This window comes from Rhopalosiphum maidis, chromosome 2 (assembly GCF_003676215.2).
Source record: "Rhopalosiphum maidis isolate BTI-1 chromosome 2, ASM367621v3, whole genome shotgun sequence".
NCBI classification, from domain to species: domain Eukaryota; kingdom Metazoa; phylum Arthropoda; class Insecta; order Hemiptera; family Aphididae; genus Rhopalosiphum; species Rhopalosiphum maidis.
The window spans coordinates 56,872,298-56,896,869 of NC_040878.1; the positions used below are offsets into that span (position 1 = coordinate 56,872,298).

Consider the following 24,572-nt stretch of genomic DNA (forward strand, 5'->3'; position numbering starts at 1 on the left):
GTATTTCAACACCTTGTGTTGCTTATTATGTACCTACTTACTTCATAATATCATAATAATATGTATTTCAGTTCGTCCCGGATTAATAACAATTTATCATCCTGGAGTTTGACTAAGTTTTTATATACTGGGTGATTCGCCAAGCATAATCATCTTTATTTTCCCACGCGTTTATTTAAATTTGGTTTTTGCTTGCTTGATGATCTTATTTTCAAATATTTAGATTTAATATACTTGTAATATATAATAAGTACCGATAAGTACCAGAAAAAATATTACATCTACCATATTATAAGTATGTAAGAACTTTTTTTTAAGAACTATTATCCTTTGTATATACACTTTAATAACTCGTAATATAGGCGTATATACTTGTTTGAATTTTGATTTAAATTTTAAATACATCAATATTTTCAAAAAAAAAAAAAAAAAACAACTGCTAAACAAATAACAGTATAAAAGATGGTTATTATTTGAAAAAAATAAGTTTATATCGCTATGGGACACTTCTATTATATGATTTAAAATACCTAGTATTTGAAAATATGGCCTTCGGGTATACTTAAAAATTATAAAAATCAGAATTTGAATAAAAAAAAAAATAGGTTGATTAATCAACCCGTATAATTTATATTAGTACCTATTACTAGTACTACTTACTTATAAATTATAATTTAATGTTATGTAGTTAACATGATATTATAATATGATTTAGCTCGGAATTATCATTTACTACTAATTGGGTAAAATGTTATTGAAAAATTTAATTTATAATGATTAAATAAATATTTGATTATATGTAATCAATGTTTCCAATTACTATTCGAGACAAATACATTTAGTCATACTAATAATTAACCAGTTGACCATTGACGTATAATTTAATACGAGTATGTAAGCTCATAAAATGACCATGGGAGGAAACCTATATCCGACGTTCAACTATCCCCTCTTGACTCCTCCGTTGCGATCAAACTGCATTTTTTTAATTATATTATTGAAAAACCATATAAATGTATTTAAACATAATTTCAACATTAGATATATTTTCATATATAATAAACACATTGCATACACACACACACACACGCATATGTAACGGTTGATCAATTTAATAACTCAACAATCATTATTTAAAAATCTATTATATAACGTTTATGAAAATATTGTTTTTACTTTTTTCATCGTAAATTTGTTGTTAACTGTTTTTAATTTTAATATGCATGTTTAATTCCTTATTCTAAGCAGAATATTTATTTTTAGTATTTCGAATAATGGATAAGTAGTTTATGAATTATAACGTTTTAAAGTTTTAATATTTAAATTTTGCCGTTTTGATGACCTTAGTGTAGCGGTACAATACACTGCTTGTAAAAAATTTAAATACTTATAACATTTATAAGTATAACTAATAAATTACTTGTCCCAAAATTTGATTTTTAGAAATCGAAATACTCCGAATAATATTCTGCTTTGGAATATGATATAAAAAAAATATGTTATCATTCAAAAGATTAAAATTTTTCAAAAAATGTTGTTTCATAACAATTTAAAATTATTAAAATTATGCAAAAGAAATATTTTCTAAAACGAAAGTGTTTAATCAATTAATGAGTTTTACGTTAAATTGATTACTCTGTATATATTATATGGTGGTGATGATTAGTGTTCGAGAAGCTATATTATACGAGAACCTCACAATATTTAAAAAATGTATAATCTTTATGTGTGGTTTAATTTAAATATTATTGTTGAGGATAAATGTACTTATATACCTAAATAATGTAATTACCTATAATATCTACAAGTCACAGCGCTTCAAAACCTACACTAATAACAGTGCCCGTATATGTTATGATTATCATATTATATAGTTTTTTTTATTGTGCCTATATTTGTGGGGATTTATTGCTGCTAGTAACATACACATATATTATATATTATATTACAGAATCGGTAAAAAGACTATAGGAACATAATATTATACGCAGGTATTAGGTGTGTGTCTATAGTATAAAACAAGGTGCGCGGCATCACGTCGTATCCAATTAGTTCTGCTGGCGCTGGATAATAATAATGAATGTCTCGAGATATATTCTAGTAAATATCTTTGCGCTTGTGTATGTGTGTACTTGGCGTCCGGCGAATCACTGCAATGTATATATATTTATATGCGTTGTAGTGGTATATATATATGTATACAAATTACATATATATGCCTCCGGTCGATGCGGGGCTATGTGTTAACAATATACCTACATATAATATATAAACGATTTTTTTCCCGATCCTCCGATATTCTCGGATACTGATAGGTAAGAAGTCACGTTGCTCAACGGAATGGAATAGCACATCAAATACAAAGAAAACCCATTATTATTATTATTATTATTATTATTTTTAATGAACTGGGGTGTTTTTGTTGTATTCATTTATTTAATTTATACTATTTATGTAAGTGCATTCTGTTTGACAAAACAAGATCACTCATTTGTATAATATAATACATGTACTTATGATAATATTTAAATAATCCGCTATTTACTCTCCATATTTATTTATCATAGTTATTTGCAATACCAATATTCATTGAATAAAATGCAAAAGTTTATGCAATTTAACCGAAAAATTTAATCGTAATTAACTACCTACTCGTATTTTTTAATGACAAATAACCGTGATTTATGTACCGTTTGCCATGTTGTGATCACAAGGTGATCGTTACAATTTATTGTACGCACGATTAGTTTTATTTCATTTTTAAGAAGTAATAAATTTTTACTTGACATATTAATTTTCGATTTTGTATTATAAAATTGTGGATATTATATTTATTAATTTAGATATACTATATGTAAAGTTTATTTTTAATGGACGACGAAGCTAAATTATGTACGCTTAATTAAAAATTAATTTCATAACTGATTAAGTATACCTAGCTACTTGCTACCTATATAATATACATAATCTATTTTAATTATTTTAAAACCGGTATTAATACTTGTAAATTTTGTTGTAAGTTTGCATAATACAGTCATTCGTAGTATAAGTTGACACAATATTATATTATTATATTATGCCTTTTTACATAGGTACAACTAACCAGATAATAGAACGTGTGTATAATATAATTATTGTAGCGCGAGTTATTTTAATATTGTTCGTTCAAATCGAACGGAGAAAATGCAATTAAAAATATACATAAACGTACGTATAAATAAATAATATATAATATGCGTTCGAATAACGTGTAGGCGGCAAGTCGTAGGTATATATAGTTCCTAAAAAACGGGCCTCAAACGCAATTATATATTTCTTTCTCCGGATTGTATCATAATATATTGTTACCGTATAAGCAGCATATGACGTGTGCCTATTATGACGGTTATAATAATATTTATCGAGAAAGGCGAATAATCGAATATATACTACACGAATGCGTTACGACAAAATGATACGGCGAACAACGTTATCGTCCAGAATCGTGTGACGTATGCGTTGTCTTGAAAAACAACGCCAAATCGTAAAAATATGTTATGTCTTGCCGAGAAACTCGTCACCGATGAACAGGGCGAAAGGGGTTTATGTTGGGAACGGAGGGGTGGGGTCCGAGCATATAGTTCGCACGATTTATTTGACGTAACACGACAAGCCGCCGCACGAACGGACGCCGCCCGCGAAAGGGTTGCTGCAACGTCGCGTGTAAGAGATTAGTAAAATAAACCTAACCAGTTATAATATCGTTGTTTATGTTCTATTCTCCTCCCTGCATCGCACCCCAAATCCGACGCGCCACCGCCGGCGGCAACCCATATAGGTTTTCCCCATGTACACGGCGTGTAAAATAATGGTGATGAGTTTTTTCTTTCAATGCAAAGACAATAATTCGATCCCGCCCACGGATCGCAGATAAAAAAAAAAGATGAAAAATATCCCCACGTATAGACATGCAGTCAAAACGGTTTCGAAAACATTCGGATATTTCACGGTTGTACCCGAACCATACACAAAAAAATATTGAACTTTTCAACGTCCATCATCGCCCGTATTATCATTAATATAATATATCGTGATATAGTGTCGAATGACGTACGTGTATCTTTCTCCATCGTCGACGACTTAACATGTGGGTTCACAGACGAGCATTTTTTCGGTACGTCGGTGTGTGTGTGTGTGTGTGTGTGTGTGTGTGTGTACTGTCCGGAGTAATAAAAATACCAACTCCATTATACGTTGCTAGGTACGGTATTATCGAAGTCTTGGTAAATATAATTATTATACATTATAATATGCGAGTTAGAGGAATGAGTATTATTGAATAGTTGTACTAGTTGTCGGTGGTACCCACGACGATTTTATCTGTTATTTTGTACATATTTACTGCGGGTTAGGTTAGGTTAGGGGATTTTGGAAAAAAATATTATCGAGAAGAAATACTTTTGTGAAAATTTTGATATATAAACTATAAATTATCAACTTTACATTAAACAATACATGGATAATACAAATTTAATAAATTATATGGTTAATTAAAAACAATTGCTTAATATTTCAGATGAATGGAGGATAGTGGGAAAGATACTCTGCAAAAGTTATTATGGTCCAACTATGTTCGTCTAAACTTTATAAGCTATTATTTTTGTTCAATATAAATTCAAAATTAATTATAACTCTTATGGAAATTAAATTGCTTACGTTTATCAAATCAAAAATTAAAGTAGTCCATAATACATCTATAAAATATTATGAAAATGATCAAAAATAGTGAAATAGAATATATTTCTCTGTAAAAGTTTAAAGTGTTGCAAATACTTCAAATGAAAATCTCAAAATTGACAAAAAAAACCGTTTATAGTCAGTTAAATGGGCATCTATGTGTCTAACATTTAAATACAAGAACAATAAAAAAAATAAACGTAACATAATAGAACAGTATAGACTACAAATGTAAAATGTTGGATGCCATCGACCCGAAATACCACCCCAGCGACCTTTGACCCCATTTGATAGACTGAAACGTCGGCCGACCGCGGGGCCTGTTTTACATGGTATATTATATTGTTTGAAAAAATAAATTTCTGATTACATAATAATATAACTTAATACTATTAATTTTATATTGTGTTCACGGGCGACGTGACAAAAACCTCAACCCACGCGCGGTGCCGATTCGCCGCGTTTTCCGAACAACGATTTTCAATTAAAATGCCACTTTTGATGTGTACTATATAACATAACGGGAAACCGCAACCGTGGTATACGAAACCATTGGCGCTGTAACAGTAGCATTACACACAAAGAGGTCAAAGGACTCGAGTTACCACGCGGTCCAGACTAGCATTTTAAACTAAGTACATATATATGTACAGAGTGATTCTTTTATCAAACACACATTATTTCAAAATCTTTTAATGTTTTTGAAAATATTATTTTTACATAATTTATAGTCAAAATAAAACATTTTTTTAAAAAAAATTGAATTATATTTTTAATATTTTGATCATTATAATTTTTAAGTTTTTCACTTTTTATTAATGATTTACTTATTTTTAAATTCATAATCTGAAGCGGAAAATTTTTTGGGTATTTCAAGAAAAAAAAAATCTTAATTTCGATGAGTAGTTTATGAGTTTAAGCTTATAACTATTTAAAGTTTTAGTGATGAGCGGTAGTAATACATAATTATGTGGGTATCCCCATCCACTCTACTACGTTAGCCTAAACTTTAAATAGTTAAAACTCATCAATTACTCATTTGAATTTATATTTTTATATTTTCATTAAAAAAAAGTAAAAACTTAAAATTATAACGATAAATTCAGTTTTCTTCAGCTGGAATAAATATATTAAATTCAGCACTTAAACATTGTCTTGTGATGATTTAGATTTTGAGTCCAGCCATATCTACTAATAAATATTGCAAATTATTACTTAATAATATTTATATGTTAAATATTATTATTATATAGTTAAATTATGATTTCCAACAACTTCAGCTGACTACTCTCTCATCGATGACTTAGACTTTCGGTTCTTACATCCATCTATACGGACATACGGTGCGGAAGTGCATATAATATATAATATTCCATACTTTCAATGTTCACTTTTTTTTTATTATTATTCACTCAATAAATATACATCATATCGAAGATCGTAAATTATATTATAACATTTTATATTGTATATTTGTATACACAAGTAATTATTTCAATCGAATATTCTATCCTCACAATGCGGATATTTTTTTATTTTTTGGTCTACGACGGTGAGAGGTCCAGTGTAACCGCAATAATGACCGGTCAATTTGACGATAAACAATATTAATAGTGTTTAAGATTAAGACATACATCGTTATTTAAAATTTATATTACTGTAACGTGTATAATGTATTATGTTTTACCTTCGCGTGTTTGTAGTTTCTAAAAAAAAAAATAGAATGAAATAATAAAATCGTGCACAATTTTCTATTTTGAAATGTCAGGGTTCGATGATTTTTACTTATAGATTATTAAATGTCTTACTACTCAATAAAAACATAATTATTTATTTATTAATGAGTAAGTTAGCAACTAAATTTGTAACGTAATTTATTTTGCCGTGTATCATAATATATAAGTACTTATATATTATTATATAGATATATAATAATATATAGATAATATTGATTGAAAAAATAAACACGACCTATTTATATGATATAAATAAAACATTTTTAGTATATTACATAATATTGTATTAAATAATGGTATCAAATATTTGAGTGTTCAGTAAGAAGCACAATAAGCACATATTTTATTTTTATAGAACCGATTGATTTTTATGATATTATTATGTGCATATTTGATACTTCAATTTTTAGATATAATATATTGTAAAATAAAACAGTTTTTGTTTAGAAGTATCTATAAATTATACAAACAAAAATATAAATAAAATTAATATATATTAATATTAATTGAAGGTGTAAATATTGCATAATATACCGTTGGTCTATTGTTATAATTAATAAAGAAACTAATAAAAATAGTGTAGTTACCAATTTATCCAACAACATCCATTGGCTCATATAAATCATCAATATTTCTTATTTATTTTTTCTTTAACTTTGGTTTTAAAAAAATATTATGGTTATTGCGATCAGTTTTTCTGCATCGGTAATATCGCTTTGTAACCGGAAATAGTCACCTATAGTCATTCAATTTTTTCACAGTAACTATAATATTATTACGAGTACCTACCTAATATCTATATTATAACCATCTTTTCATAACAAAAGATCAATGACCTCGTATTGTGAACACAAGTCAAGACTTTTATTTTAATAGCAACTCTTATAATGATTAACTAGTTCAAATCAAAAATAAATAAATAAATAAATAAATAATAATAAAATAATACTATTTTTGTTTCTTAAGTTCCTCTAAGTATGAAAACAATTCAGTTCAATTTTGTAATATTATATATCATTTATTGTTGGAAGTACATTTTTTTATCCAACAATTTAACAAATTAATTAATACAAAAATATTTCTATATAGATTCTTTAATTAAAAAATAGATAATGTTAACTTTATACTTCCAGTTAACTTGAAATTAATAAATAAATATGTGGTTGATATTTAAAAAAGAAAATTTCAAAACCAATTCATATATTTGTATACGTAAATATAAATTAATAGACTTACAGTAATAAGTTTACCTATTATGGTATTATTATACAACGCAATACTCGCTTATAATATACTAGACCATTCGTGATAATCTGGAAATGGGCGTTCATGTTTCTAGATGCACCTAACACTGATTTAATGAAAATTGGGTCACATAAGAACAGAGTAATTAGTTAAAAAGTATAATCACCGTATTCAAATTTATCTATTACATGCATTAATATGATTTAATAAATTCTTAGTAAATCTTTCACTGTGCAATGAATTACCATATAATTATGATATGCCATAACATTAATACTATTTATTTTTTCCGAGTAAATGTATTAGCACAATGTGTGTATAAGGAGTATCTAAATATCTATAGCATCGATGTTATTTTTTAAATTTATTGTATTTGATTTAACAGAATCCACACGATGTTGCTTGTCACAATAATCGTATATGAATAATATTGAGTGTTTCACGAAATGTTTGCACTTTTAATTGAATGTTCAAGTGAATACCTGACTGATGTAAATATATTTTAACCGCTCATCTTCTCATAAAAAGAAAAAAACAAGTCAGCTAACCATATTAACGATAGGATGCCAAAACCGGAAACGCGTGTGGTGTATAAAGTCAACAAGTAGGTATCTACTCATTGAAACATGTCGAGTGGCATAATATAATTCAAATAATATGTACAAGGCCTTCGTCATATGCGCGTGTCCACTTCTGCAGACCTCATTGAGTTCGAATCGCGATGGTGTTGAATATTGGTCTAGGTGAATAATATATTATTTACATGTTACATCGACTTCACTCGACAAAGTCGTTAGTGTTTACATGCATTCGCAAGTTTGCGAAAATCTATCAAAATTGGTAAAATCATTAAACAGATCACTGTGTAAGTATATTGTATCGTAAATCAAAGTAATACGCATGACTTTACTATAAATCTTAACACATTGTCAGACAGTGGAAATTATTAAAATTAATAAAAGCATGCCTAATTTAATAGACGTTCTAGCATGTGATTCTAGTACCGCAATATCAATATATTATTTACGTTTTATATTTTAGTATATTATTATATTGTATACTTTTCTATTTAAACACTAATTTATCATTATCAATTAGGTATATAATATATGATATTTACAACTTATATAAAATATGATTATCAATATAAATATTAAAATATCTAATACTTGAATATAAAATATCTGTATAGAACATAATATTATTTCAAGTGAATATAAGTATTACATACTTTATTTTGTCAGTGTTCAATATAACAGTGGTGATTGATATTTCATGTATATAGTAAAACTAAAAATACATTGAAAATATCACCGCTATTATAGCAGTTGTTTCCATTTTCAGTTGTTTTTTTTTTTGAGTATTAGACATTAGTATACCAATACCAGTATTATTCAAAAGTGTCCCCTGCAGGCATCACTAATCAACAATACTGCTATAGGTAGAACTTATTCATGACTGTCCGTCAATGTGTTAAGCGTATATAATAAACTTAACGTGAAATATTATAATGTATCAACTATTCTATACATTTATTGAATGTCGGCCGTGTACAGCTATGCGTTAAACAGAATTTAACGGTTATTGGATACTATACGTGTACGAAATATCCATAAACCCTCAAATCAAGAGTATAATGTTGTCGAAACGTTTTCGGACAACATATAATATATCAACAAAGATAAATCAACTATCGTGCTTTCCTATAACAATAATTTGTAATTTGTAAACATCGTGCTTTTTCGTGCGTATATATCATTAAAAGACAAATTCGCTGTCGATCTATGCAATGTAATACAGTGGGTGTGTTTATAATTTATTTTGGAAATGATTTCGGTTTCTATACAGCCATATAAGTATTTGATGCTTTCCTTATCTCCACGTGTGCTTTCACTTTTTTGTTTGATCATCAACACCACAAAATTAGACGCACTTTGTAACTGCACCGGAAAAATCTAAAGAAACGATATCGAAGCTAATGATACGAAGCACGACGTGCGCATAATATGGGTACAGATATGATAATAACATGTCAAAACATAATGAGTTACGAGTAAAACGAGGCGGACTCAAGTCGTGCCAACGCGAAAAAATCCAAAAAGCGATCGGAAGGAAATGACAATGAGAGAGGCGTATACCCGCGATCAATATACGTGCGTAAGGCAGTTATGTGGTGCGTATAGTTATATATGTATAAAAATTAAGATTATCGGCGTGAGTGATTTAAAGAGAAAGAAAGAATAGAGGAAGTTGCGATATTATCACAGTCATTAGATGGTTATTAAATTATTATGTTCTTTTCGTGAGTCTATAACACAATGGATCGCCCTATAATTTTAATTCAGCACCATAATTCCATTTATAAGGATTACAACACCGTCTGGTCTGTAACTTAGGTATAGGTTTATATTATAGTAATGTATAAATACAGTGTGTTGTGTGTGTAGATACGTGTAAATGTATACACGGGCATACGGCTGATCAAAAATCAAAATAGATCTATATAGAATTTAATTAAAACAATTTATCTATAAAGGTATAAGATCAGTGACGGATTCAAGGAGGGCCCCCAGTAACTAGGACTCTCTTTTTCTTATCAGTTAAATTATATTTGTAAAGCTTAACATCAAATATTGTTAACAAGATTAATATGAATCATTTTGGTGATCCCTCTCGCCCGAAAAAAAAATCCTAGAGCCACTATTGGATAAAATTATATATCCTAAAACGATAATAATACTTTTTTGGATATTATAAATAAATTGCGAGAATGTATGTTTGCTTGAATCAATTGTTGAATTCATAAATAAAGTAGGTATTTGAAACTTTAATTTTATTTATTACAGGGTTAATTGACAATTTTTGTACGTATTTATAGTTATTCAAAAGTATCTAAAATATTAATATGTATTTTTTATTTATTTTTTACCAAAACAAAAGACAACTACATCGACGTGTTTTTATATATTTTTTTAAAACGTCAAATAAGTATTTTATAAAATACGCATATTTTATCATCATGTCATAACTCATAATATAGAAACCGACGGAAGACTTTACGAGCAATGAATAATTACGGTTTCGAACTTAAGAAATTGTTCATATTATCCTGCAATATTAAAAACAAACGTTAAATGTTCGTAAGTTGTGTAACGTTTGATTTACGACCGGGAAGTATAGTGCTTGTAAGCATCGCATACGTCAATAAAATGTATTGGTTTGCATTCGTATAGGTCTACGCTGGTACGCCTAAAACGTTTTAGCCGTATATAAATAATGTTTGTTGTTTATGTACAGTTGATATATATATTTTTGTGCTTACACATATTTTACTATAATAATGTACTGTGTAGAATTGTATAATACAGAGGTCTATGCGGTTTTGTTTCCCGCGCATTCGTGTATCGTATGTGCTACGAGTGTGACGTACCGGGGTTGGTATACCGCTACATAAATAATATAGGTAATATAATTAGTTTTGTACACGTTCGTACGACCTATGCACAATACAATTAAACAAGATCTACAGTTTAGCTATTAGCTACTGTCAAAACGTTTGATTGATATATTATAGTGTCAAATAGAACAACGCGTCAATGTCACAAACGCCCTCGAGCGCGGGTGACGGTATATACTATATAGTCATCATATTATCGTCGTTATTATTATTAAAATAATTTATAATCATTATTTGTTATTACTTTTATTGTAATCGATCCAGTACTATAATGTACATCAAATTATTTTATATGGGTGCGATTTCGCGGTGTCCGTTTTTAGATTAATAAACACAACAACGGTGATCCCGAGGCGCACAATTTTCGTGACAAAAGGTTTTTTTTCCGCTAGATTTTCAATGTCAAGTACACACATTCGAAAGAAAAACACACGGACTACGCGCGATGTACGCTGTAGTACAATATAATAAATAATGATAGTAAATAATTGTGTGTACCATATTTACTCTCACGCACACGTGCGCACTCACAACAGTGAAACTTCAAACATTCCACACAATGTTTCGGTTAGTACAGAATCACACAAGTGCTGCAGGTTTCTGTCACCTGTGCGTACCGTATAATAATATTATTTTAATCAAATATTTCTTGTAATGTTCCGTACGCATATCGTTGCCAGCCGCGCAGACAAAAACTTAAACAATCGTTGATAAGCGCGAAATACGTTGTTGTATTGTAATAATGATCTATATCGTTATCGTTAACCTAACCTAACACCGCGGCGGTAAACTATATATATTGAGGACAATAACAATTGGCGAAAAAAATGAAAATCGCATTATCATGTCTATAATATATTATATCTGTACCTTAGGTACATAATATTATAATATATTCTCCTCGTGCAATCTCTATATTCGCGTTCCGCACGACTAATATCAATATAGCGCAGGAAACACAACGCTCACTTAAAAATTGCCCTTTTCGTTTTTCTCTTATATGTATACCATTTTAAGACGATTTGTCTCCAACCACATGGATCTCGATTAATGAATAATATTTTTCATAAAAAAATAAAATTAAAAATATGCCACTGCACTTAACGGTGTGAAATAATAATATAGGTTATACGGTGTATCAGTGACGTATTAAACCGTTTAAATTTAAATGACTACCTACTACCTACAAACTACCAATAAAATGCACGCGATGTGGTAGACTGCTAGTAAATATACATATATAGTTAATAAACGTTAACCGTTTGGATTACATCTTATTAAAAGAGGGATAAACCGGAACTTATATTATACGATGTACAGTATAGTTGCGCGTAATAGTCTTTCAAAATTTAGAAAATTCTCATGTTACATTTAAATCAATTATCATCTTATTCTTAAACGGGTGTTAAGCGAAATATTCTCATATTTATTTTCATTAGTGCCTAGTGGTGTTAGAAGGTAGGTAGTAGATACTAGATACTGATTATACATAATGTATAATATATTATTAGATGATTATTTAACAACGTTAAATCAAAACGTATACACTGTTTAAATTCGCGACAATAAAATAAAAATACACGATTATATGTTTTTAATTTTCATACGAACGCAGAACTGCCAAAGCCAAAGTGCCGACTATTGGACAAGTGATAAACGACCGACTGTAATCGTAAAATATATTTGTTTTTAAATATCAATGTTTATTTTAGGTATAGATCCGGTCCTGATTGCATGATCGCATGTTTTATCAGACTCCGTTAAAATGAAGTTCTGTCGGTTTCATTGAAAATTGAATAGGTACTGATGATGTGTATAGAGGTACATTAGCATCGCCGACCTTTATATGGTAGTCGCCTTAAAACGTATTTTTTTATCGTTCACATAAAAATAATAATAATAATGAAATCTCAACTCAATCCACGACGATGCGTCCAACAATAAAAGATAATTGAAAATGGTCTGTACATCACTTTACTGCACGTGGCGCTTGGTTTTTTATTATTATAATACATTAATACTTATATGTATACTCTACATTAGAAAGCAGTTCTTGGATATTTTGTATAGATGGTATGGATACATTTTACCCGTACATATACATATAATACAAAATGAATTTTATTGGTGAAAAAAAAGTTTTATAAACGTAATAGAAACGAAAAGATCAATTTTACTAATAAATGTATTTATTCATAATAATTGTTGTTGTAAAACATGCGTAATACAAGTTTGATTTAATCACAACATATGTAAACTACAAGCTACAGCTGTCGTGCTATAAAAAAATAATACCTCACGTATCGGTATTATGCAATTAAAATAACAGACTGCGGTGGATTATACGATGACGATTTATACCCGATTTTACGACGTACGGATTTTTTCCATTTTTGTACAGACAGACAATGGACAAACATAAATTTGAAAATAATTTTACATCGAATCAATGAAATGGGCACGTCGTATCGTATTCGATTTAAAAACGCTATTGTTACTGCAACTCACAATCAAATATATAACATTCGGATAGGCCTGTCGTACATTGCATTTCATAAGAGAGTATATATTACAGGAACGTATTATTATAATGTACGGTAACCGTGTGAAAAGTCAAGTTTTTTATTTTTGATAATATTGTACACACAAAACGTAAACGCGTTCATAAGTATTGTAACAAAACGAAAGCGTTATCGTAATAATATTAATATAGTAAAATGTGTGCTATAGATACTACGATATATGTATGGCTGTATGAGTGCATGACTATATTGTACAGTTATATTATTATATAGGCGTACCTATATACCTACCTTAATAATAAGTAATAATAGTATAATGACGTCGTAATACCTGAACAAAACTTAACTTTTTTATCGCACATATCCTATGATTATTATTATTTTTCATAATATGTACACTTTAGCTACACACATATGCGTTCCACGAAGATTTTTTTCATATACATTGCCGCTCGCGAGGTAATAATATAAATTAATCACATTAATCATGTACCTATATAATATCCCTATAAACTCGACGTATACCTATGTTATTATAATAGTTCACACTGTGCCGTCACGACGAGTACTCGTCTAGCTATGTGTACGATGAATCGACTACGATATCTTAGGTTGTGTATTACTGACCTCGGCGGCTCGGCACGCGTATCGTACAAAATAATTCGTGTTGCCCCCGACGTGCAGTGTTTAGCCCTCGGCGGCCCAATAGTGGTCGTTTTCGAATTTATTACCGTATTAACCTATAGAGTCGGACCGTAACATTTTCGTCGTTATACACTTGTGGTTCGTTCGGCGTTCGTATAATCCTTTCACACGCACTCGTTTTCGTGTATAATATCGTACATTATAATAATTAATAAGTATGACGCGTGCAGGTAAACATGCATGCTGTGAGAAACGACGAGAGATGTACCGATAAACCGATTGGGTAGCGATTTTTAACGGATCTTCTGTGCAAAGAGTTGTACTTCACAACTTTCTGTTGGTTATTTCTTACCTCCATGACCAATTCCAATGACCCGAAACCTGGTAACCAACATTGGAATGATATTCATTTTTCGATTTTTTACGTATACATTGTACACAGATTGTTTTGTATACTGACTGCACGCGGTGTCTATTACATTCTTTATCTGTTTTTGAAAAATAATAACGCACTAATGACCACCAAGAATATATTATTATTGAACATGTACGTATACTAGGCATATATTGTATATATATGTTGTCACTAATCACGCAGTCCCTTGTTATACAACCGCAGCCTCTGTCGACACCTATAAACGACGATACCTTTACGCACAGGTGAAATTATTGTAATAACACGGCGGAGATGATAATATTAAATAATGAACGTGATGCGCACGTAGTTAACCATATATCTAGTATAATATAATATACACAGGACGTGTGCTCGACGAGAACTAAATTATGTTTAACACGTTGTACGGTGTCTGGACCCACGTAATATTATATAGATCACACTCGATCGTATTTTCAGTCTAAACCAGTTACCGGGTACACGATGTATCGATATATACTTAATATACGTAATCATCCGATTCATGTATTATATGTTTAAGTATGTATCGACATTATAGAACGTTTACATACCTTGTAAAATTATAACTTCGAATTTAACCGAAATGTATCCCCATGAAAAGGTATAATTTTTTGTAATATTGTTATACAAATAAGTAATAACTATAATAATATTATATATGGATTTTTTTTTAAATTAAATCACTCAAACGTTTTTAAATAATGAAAAATGTTGGTTAGGTAAGCATTACCAAAGTTTTAAATAATGCGTTTTAATTTAATAATATGATGAGGTTATTATTATTTTTGATAGTGGCAATTGTCAATTAGTATCATCGTAAGAGTGCCATTTACCGTTTGACATTCCAATACATTCAGTTAAATGTCAAATGACATACTCGCCATAAATGAGTTTCCAACTAAAACACATGATTTTATCCAATACATTTATAAAAATGTTTCTAATACTCACCTATACGCATTATTACATTAATGCATTAAATGTAAATAATAAACGTAATGATTCAAGTACATAAATATAAACAATAGATACTCCTGCATGTACAGTATTTATAATACTTACGAATTAAAGTTTTTTTTCCCAATACATTCATAATAAATATCAAGTAATTAATAATAATTTATCATCTATAGTATAGATTCTATACTATTAAATTGAATATTAGAACTTTTTAAGTTCAAGACGCATATAACAGGACAATTGAAAAAAAATCAAAAATCTGTTAAACAATTTTTCCACTTTTCTAAATTTTCAGAGTAAAATGTTTGATGGTCGTACTTTAATGTTGATAGGTACTTAATCAATTTTACCTGTTGACTTTATGTGGCGTACGATAATAATAATAAGTAATAACAGTATAATACATTTCTTGTTTCGCGACGTGTGATGATATGATGCAGTTATTACGTATTCGCTTCATTATTACTTTTTATACTTTTCGTTGGATGGTCTTCATGACAATACTGAATACATAGGTTCTAAATAAGGATAAATATATATATATATACGCGCGACGTATTTTTTTTATCATACAGGTGTACGTGAATTATAAGTAGTGAAAAGAAAATATGAAGAAAAAAAATACGGTGTACGAAAGAAAGACGGCGGCGGCCGTTAACAATGCTCTCGATAAAATGGCCTTCGGTCCAAAAACCGATCCGACTCGATTCCACGCGCTCGTCCTTATACAGTTACTTATTAATTTCGCGGGATGCTGCATGCGGGACCTCCGGGCACCACTACCATAGGTAATGCCATATATAACGCTATACGTAATAATATATATATATATATATACGTTCTTCATCTGTATACGATGCAAACACGCACACACACACACACACACACACACTGAGCACGGTTATACATATCGTCAATTCGTTGAACTCCAAACTATCTATTGATTAGGTTCAACACCCCCGCCCCCATTGTTATTTGTTCATTACAATATGATATTATATCGCTGTGTATATTTTATATTGACGATAATGATGCGATACATGCGCCTATAATAATACCTACCAGCTGTATTAGTATATATTATAACGTCGACGTGTGCTCAGGAAAAACGTGCCATATTTAAAATGTATGGTTTTTCATTGCTTGAACGTGTTATTAAAGTTCACATTCGAATTGGGGTAGTTATAAACTATATTTTTTTAAAACAAATGTAAACTTGAATCGCGATTAACGTACCCTTTTCGTTTTTGTAGTTTTTGTTTTTATCATATTATATAATAATTATCTCGCAGTGTCACTTATTAAACCGTTTGAATTCCACCACGACTGTCGGACGTACAGAATATTTATAATATATATGAAACAGCTGAGTGTACGTCGCGATTTCAAAAGCCGGAAACGCAATCGTTTAGGAATTTCGATTGTCCGCGTGTATACAATGCGACGTCATACCTATATGGTATACCGCAAGTGAGCCTAAGGGTTGTTTCAAAACAGTACGACTTGACCAATTCGCCAATGAAAAAAAAACATTTATTGTAGGCATATTGGCAATTTTTCTATAGCGGTATATTATCATAATGTAATACTTGTGTATACTGTACATTATGTTTTACACGTATCATACTGAAACTGAACTATATATAGATACACGTGCGAGTGTGCGACGCGTTGCGCGTGCCACAGTAATTATAGGTAACGACTTTCTGCAGTAAACAATATATAATGCAATAATATGCAATAATTATTTAATTATTATTTCGAATTATTAAACATAACGATAATGCTGTATTATGTTTTTTGACATGATTCGTACACTATATTATTACTATTATAATATTGCATGTTGACGTATTCGTAGCAATTGTGTATTATAATAATTGTATACGATTGTCGTATACGTGCTTCCAGCAAAACAGTTTATCATCAAATTAACCCAAACAGCAGTCAGAAATGATTAAAATAATATAAAATACTCCTGGTGTCATATGATGTGATAATATTTTGTCGATCAATAGTCATATATTTAGTTTTGTAAAAAAAAAAAATAATATTTATATGGTTTGCAATCAAGTAAATCGATCAATATAAAATTAAAAAAAAAAATTAAATGACTCAATTGATATCTTATAGTATACTTGATATTTTTCAAACGCCTATAATATTATGTTTACTATTTATACTTTACAATAATATTTTGTTTTGAGTACGATTAAAAGGTTATATATAGTTATAACTTATAATTCATTTGGCATATAGAGTCGATAATATATTATTTTTATTCGCGTGGATTTATTTTCTATCATTTATCAGTGTAAAGTACTGTAATCCCTACAACGATATGACACACGTACACGCATAAATTATATAAATATAATATAATATATAAGATGAATGATATAGATTGAACTTCAACAAGTATTTATATTTGAATATGATCGATTGCCCCTCTGTTCATAACGTGTGTGCGAGCAGCGGGTATTATAACATTACAATAATAATAATAATAATAATATTTATTTATTAATATATTGTATTAAGACATTACAATGTATACCTACCTATTATAGATGTTTTGACTGATGATAGACCCGTGTATGACGGCGGTGCGTGTGTGTTTTTGAAAGCCGCGCTCGTCACATTCAAGATACAGATCCCCACTACCTCCGTGTGTAGGCTCTAGTACTGGAGAAAGTTTGCGGTTTACGAACGGAAAAAAATTATTATTAATAATAATAACAATAAAATAAACGGCGTATCCCTTTTGTATACACTTCTTATGAAAAAAGAACGCGTATTAAAAGTTAGGCTAAATGCACCTAGTGTATACGTTTATAAATTATATAATAATATATATAGGCGATAACTCGGTGAATTCGAATTCTGAGTTGCAGAGTGGGTCGTATATTGGTTGTAATTTTCGAACAGTGTACAGCCGTTTGTATACATTTTGTATTAATTTATTATGTAGATATTATATGATATAAAATATGCATACTTAAACTTCGCCGCGATCATGCCGTACCTACTGTGATCGCAAACAAGTAATAATACATACAACGATAAAATAGAATAATATGATGACAATTTAATGAGAAAATGTAACATACTACAAAAAAGTGTTGATTGTTATATTTTATTATGCTGACCCGGTGCATTTCGAAGACGCAATTCTCATTTTCAATTTAACGTGCAGTAATTAATCGCGTTACGCAAATAATTATGACATTTTTGTTGAACACAATTAATTATATACTACGTCAGTATAGTACAGGTCGCGTTCATAAATACAGTGTGTCTTTGGATTTGTTATAGTTTAACGAAAAGTTTATATTATATAATATACCAAGTGTAGGTATGGTAAATTAATACTACGTAATAGAAATAATTTCTTTATAGACTCGATGGGCCGCTGCCATAATATAATCAAAATGTTAATAATATACCTCATTGGAAATTACTATACAAGGTATATGATATGACGTGCATTGTAAACTATTAAGTTTTTCAAGTATAATATTGACATTGATCTCTGTTTTATAGTACATTACACCTTTTTTTTTTTATAATAAATCAGAAGTGTTGTGTATGACGTTTTTCTTTTTATCGTATGATTCGTATGTGTACCTATACAGGTCATCAGATTTCCGTGTTTAATTTTTGCATATTCGATGACATAAGATCACCGGTTATATTATAAGTTGTTATAATTATAATTAAAATATAACAAATTTTATAGTTCTTGTTAAAGAAGATGTACTTTAGATTTAAGATTAAAAAATGTTACAACAAGATTTACAATAAAAAAAATGCAATCAATTGTTGGTGTACATTGGAGAAGGGTTTCCACAAGCTGCATACATCACCTAGGGCTTTCAGGACAATGACATTTTTTATTTTATTCGCCCTTATAAATATTTCTGTGAATATTAATCTCTTACATTGGTCACTATAAAAACTAAATAATGAAACTGATTAGTTGTCAAAAGACTAAAATGTTACTGTTCTATTAAATATCCATACAAGACGGTCCCATATCAACACTGATATTTTAATTAAAATTAAAAGATTTATATAAAATAATAATTATATTTGGGGAGGGGGGTAAGTGGTTTCTAAAGTATAAAATACTTCTGTCTCAGAAAAGTTTAAGAGGCCCAGTGACATACTGATATATATGATAATTATTTCATGTCCATTATAGTATTATTCAATCTGTGCTATGTGTGTTATTTTATTATTTATCTTTTTATGTTTTGTTAGTTTTTTAAATAATTTGCTCTTTGTTGAATAAAAAACACTTACTCATATGCAACTAACATAATATTTTTTATTTGAATGAATTGTTTTAACCCTCTGATAGGTAACGTCATTCTTCAAATTGAAATTTCATAGATTTGTATGTATATTAAACATTTGGACTTCTAGAATCCCACGCTGTAAGCCAAATATTGTCAATTTTTCAAGTTTTCATCTGAGATTGAATGTATGATGTCACTAAAATAGCATCAAGTTCTGTATATCAGTAGATTATATGACAAATTAAAATGAAAATACATCAATAATTTGGAAATTTATTGCGCTTAACAACCTGCTGTATTACTGCAGTTATTGTTGCATAAATTCATTTCACCTGCGTTTTTTTCGGATTATTATGACGTGCTGATGTGTACAAGAAGTGGTTCCCGTCGACATCGTTATGTAATAATTTTAAATTTATAACGACTAGATAAATTGTAAATACATTTCTCCACAAATTGAAATTAAAACAAAATTTCAATAATAGCACACCTGTCATTTCCTTGTACAGCTTGTCTAATCCTATTTATCATAACGAAAAAAAATTTAATGCAGTGACCGGTAGTTCCTGAAGAAATGTCATCATTGAGCAGCCATCGGCTTGAGAGAAAGCGCGAAGGTATCGTAGGTATATTTGATATTTTACATGTATCGGTTTTTTTTTCTGTTGTCATTATTAAAATTTAAAATCGAAAACTCGAATTTCTCAAACCCCTTCACGGATGATATAGTATTACTGCTCGCGGTATGGTAGCGGTACATAATCGTATTACTGTTTTGATATATTATGACGATCGTCTGTCTCTCCATTTACGATATTTTTATTATTATATACAATGTAAGTAATTCGTACCTATAGGAATAATCGTACGAGACAACCACTGCACAAAAATGATGTGATAATACGAGTAATATAGGTATGAGGTATAGATTATTATAAATAGATGTGTGACAGCCTGCATTAATGATGTTAAATCGCGGAATGACTGGATAGACATGCGGTAAATGTAATATATACATATATATATATACTTATACTACACGTTTTCGTGCAGTGATCGAGAGAAACAAAATCAAAAGTGAAAAATATGATAATTGCTAGCAGACGGTGTATCTATAATAAATAAATATAATATGCAATATTTATACATTTTAATCCTGATTTGTGATCGCATTCAACGCGCATTAGTGGTTTTCTTATTCGTTTTTTATCGTTTCAAGTTATAATTGTATAATAACATAACTACCTAATCATAATTTAGGAGAAAAAAATCAAATTTTCTCCATCTCTTGTATTGTTTATTACATACTATTTTAAATTTTTATACTTTCATATCCTTTTAAAGATATCAAATATAGAGTCGCAGTAAAGAGTGACTATATTGGGTTTTAAAAATATGGCATATTGTCTCAAAAAGCGTGTATATGTAAAATATTGACAGAAAACTGTTATAAAAGAACACACTTTAAAAAAATAATTTTTAAATTCATATTGTTATAAGAAATTTTGCAAAAAACAACGGGAGAAAAAAACTGACATGGAATTCAAGAATAATGTTAATAATAATATTATATATGTACTTTATTATAACGTATAGATATAATATTATAGCATCCGCGTTGACATTCCGTGTTTAATAGAATCTCTCTCAGTCTGGCGCTCTGCCGAGACGCTTTCGTCGTGGTTATTGAATTTCGTCTGCTGCTCCAGAGAATCCGGAATTAAAATCACCGTGATATTTAAAAATAATAATAATAATAATAATACTATAAAAACGTATAAAGTAAAAAAGAAAAATCGTTTAAGTGAAAAAAAATTTAAGCGTCATAATAATATAATTAGAGGTAAGTATACTGTTTCGGAGTTGTAGCCATATTGTAACAGATAATGTGGCGATCATATACGAGTATACTTTGATTGAGAAATCGTGAGTGAGACTCATCCGCCAGTCAAATGCATTACATCCGATATGGGTTTCTTCTATATATATTATGTATTTAATGTGTATGTAATGGGCTCGATCTGATATGTATACGCACACAGTCAAGGTCGATAGGTATATACATATTATAATAATATATTATATTTTATAGTAGTAAAATATAAAACAGATTTTAATCGCGTCGTCGTCATCTTCAATGCTGCCACCTCCGCACACGTCGTTTTAGCCGTATCTAGTGACTGATAATATTATACGAGTATTGTATTGATCACGGGATGTCTAAAATTAAAATCGATGTTTTTTTTTTTTTTGTTCGTTTCGATTTGTTCCGGTCCTCCGTGCGCATAATATTATATTATTATGTATACACCTATGTATGGTGCGCTGAACTGCTATTGTCGCGCCAAGCATACAATAATAATATGATATTATAATGAAAATAATATAATATAATAATAATTATTATTATTCCGCTGATTAAAATAAACAAACAAAACGAGAAGGATATAAAAAAATACACATGCACGCGATATCTCGTTTCATTAGCGATCCACGACGGCAGCAATGCCCCCACGGCATAATTCATATTCGTATTTTTTTTTTTTTTTTTTATGTCCACGCTCGAGATTTTTCTCGTTGTTTATTTCGTATTGTGATGATATTATTATTATAATCATATTCATTTTATCGGTCGTCGCGTTATTGTGGATCTGCGACGTGTATAATAATATCATATACGTATATACACATAACTATATTAATTATTTATTATGCCACACGTTATATTGTACCTAAATTATATTGACATACAGACATAGCACGCCTATGTATGTTTTGTTTAGGAAGTTGTTATAATACATAGACTTGAGTGTAATAATATAACGACGCGTTCGCGTATACGCACCATCGTGTGTGATTTTGACAGATTTTGTTTTACGAGTTTGATGTGTACCAGTTTGGTATTAAATTATAATATTATATGTATCGTGGAGATGACGATCATACCTTTTCAATGGATGAATTGTGTTAAAAACTTTTTTATGTTCTCGTAATTATTATATTATTATACTTAACATACACTGTTAATATTGTACTCTATACTATAGTGTATATATATATATGAATATCGGTTGTTGTATTATAGTAAATACGTCGTACGGTACCAACTATCAAGGTCGTTGTGTTGCATAAGAAGGTTAAGTATATAGTTATATTATAGAAAACCGTATTCGTTGAACATAATCCCACAAACGAAATAGACAAGGAAAAATAATGATTAGTATACCATCGTGAAAATACAAATAGATAATGTAGCCGTAAGCCACGTATTACATAAGTTAAGTAGGTTCACAGTTGTACATAATATAATCTAATATTGTACTATATCTATTAACACAAGACACATGATGTGTTCAAATTCGTGTTTCTGATTTTGTAGTTCCGAGTAGAGTTCAGTTTCGATTACCCCGTGAGATGAATAAATATTCGGTCTTATAGGAACGTTATTAAATATAATATATTTTATTAATTAGTATTGTTTATGTTAAAGTTTAGGTACTTTTCTGCGTCTTTTTTAAAGGTCTTACAACGAAATCTAAATATATATATATATTAATCGATTTTAGTAAATAATAATGAACTACATTGACACATTGTGTTCAATAATAATGAAAATAAAATACAATAATATTTTTTTCTCCATTTAATAAATCAATTTATTTTTAATTTTTTATAAATAGGTATCTAATAAGTATATAATATAAGCATTTTCAATTTTGAATAGTTTGTAAGAAAATATGCATAAACAAATAGTGGTATAAAATTTTATTTTATTTTTACATAGGTATTTTATCGACTTTCTTCTATGTATCGATAAATTTACCTAATTTAATACATCCTTTATTTTATTATTTAATAATCGAGTAATAATAATTAATATATAGTTATATATAGTTATATATAATATATTAATAGTATATCAATTATTTTGTTGTTATTTACTTTATGTTTGTCGCCTTTTGCGTACTGCGTTAATATTCAGAATTTCAGAAAATCTCCTTTTGTTTTATAATAATTTTTTACACACACCTTTCTTCGTGTATATTTTGTAATTTTTATTGCATATCACGATAATTAAGGACATATTTATTTTCACGAATATGCACCCGTATTTAAATACTATGTTCAAGTATAAAACCTTATCTATTTAAATTCCCCGCCATTGCAATGATTAATAACCACTATTTTTTTTTTTTAGAAATTAAAATAAATAGCTGTGTCTTCAACAATTGGCTACTACAGTCTACCGACTAAAAAAAAAATGCAGTTATTACATTTACTACTCAATCTGCCCCCGTGCGCTCGTCAGTGTGACATATAATACAAATAAAGTATTTTTGTATACTTTTCGGTTCAGTGAACATTTTTAAGGCAACGTATGGACGTTGCAATATTTAGAGAGCTGCACAGGTGGAATGTATAAATCCGAAACTTGACCATAACTATATTGATAATAATAGTAATAATAATTACTAATCCACTGTAGACTATACGTGCTATAATTTATAAGTAAATGTCACAATACCACCAAGAAAATTTGTTGAAATGCACTCGGCCTTGGTTTAATTTTTT

At 29.2% G+C, this 24,572-nt stretch overlaps 1 protein-coding gene across 1 annotated transcript in view; it reads left to right on the forward strand.

Moving 5' to 3' along the window:
- Positions 1 to 24,572, forward strand: part of LOC113554664 (ras-related and estrogen-regulated growth inhibitor-like) — a 74,061-nt gene that overhangs the window by 41,576 nt on the left and 7,913 nt on the right. The gene's annotated exons all lie outside the window — the stretch shown is intronic.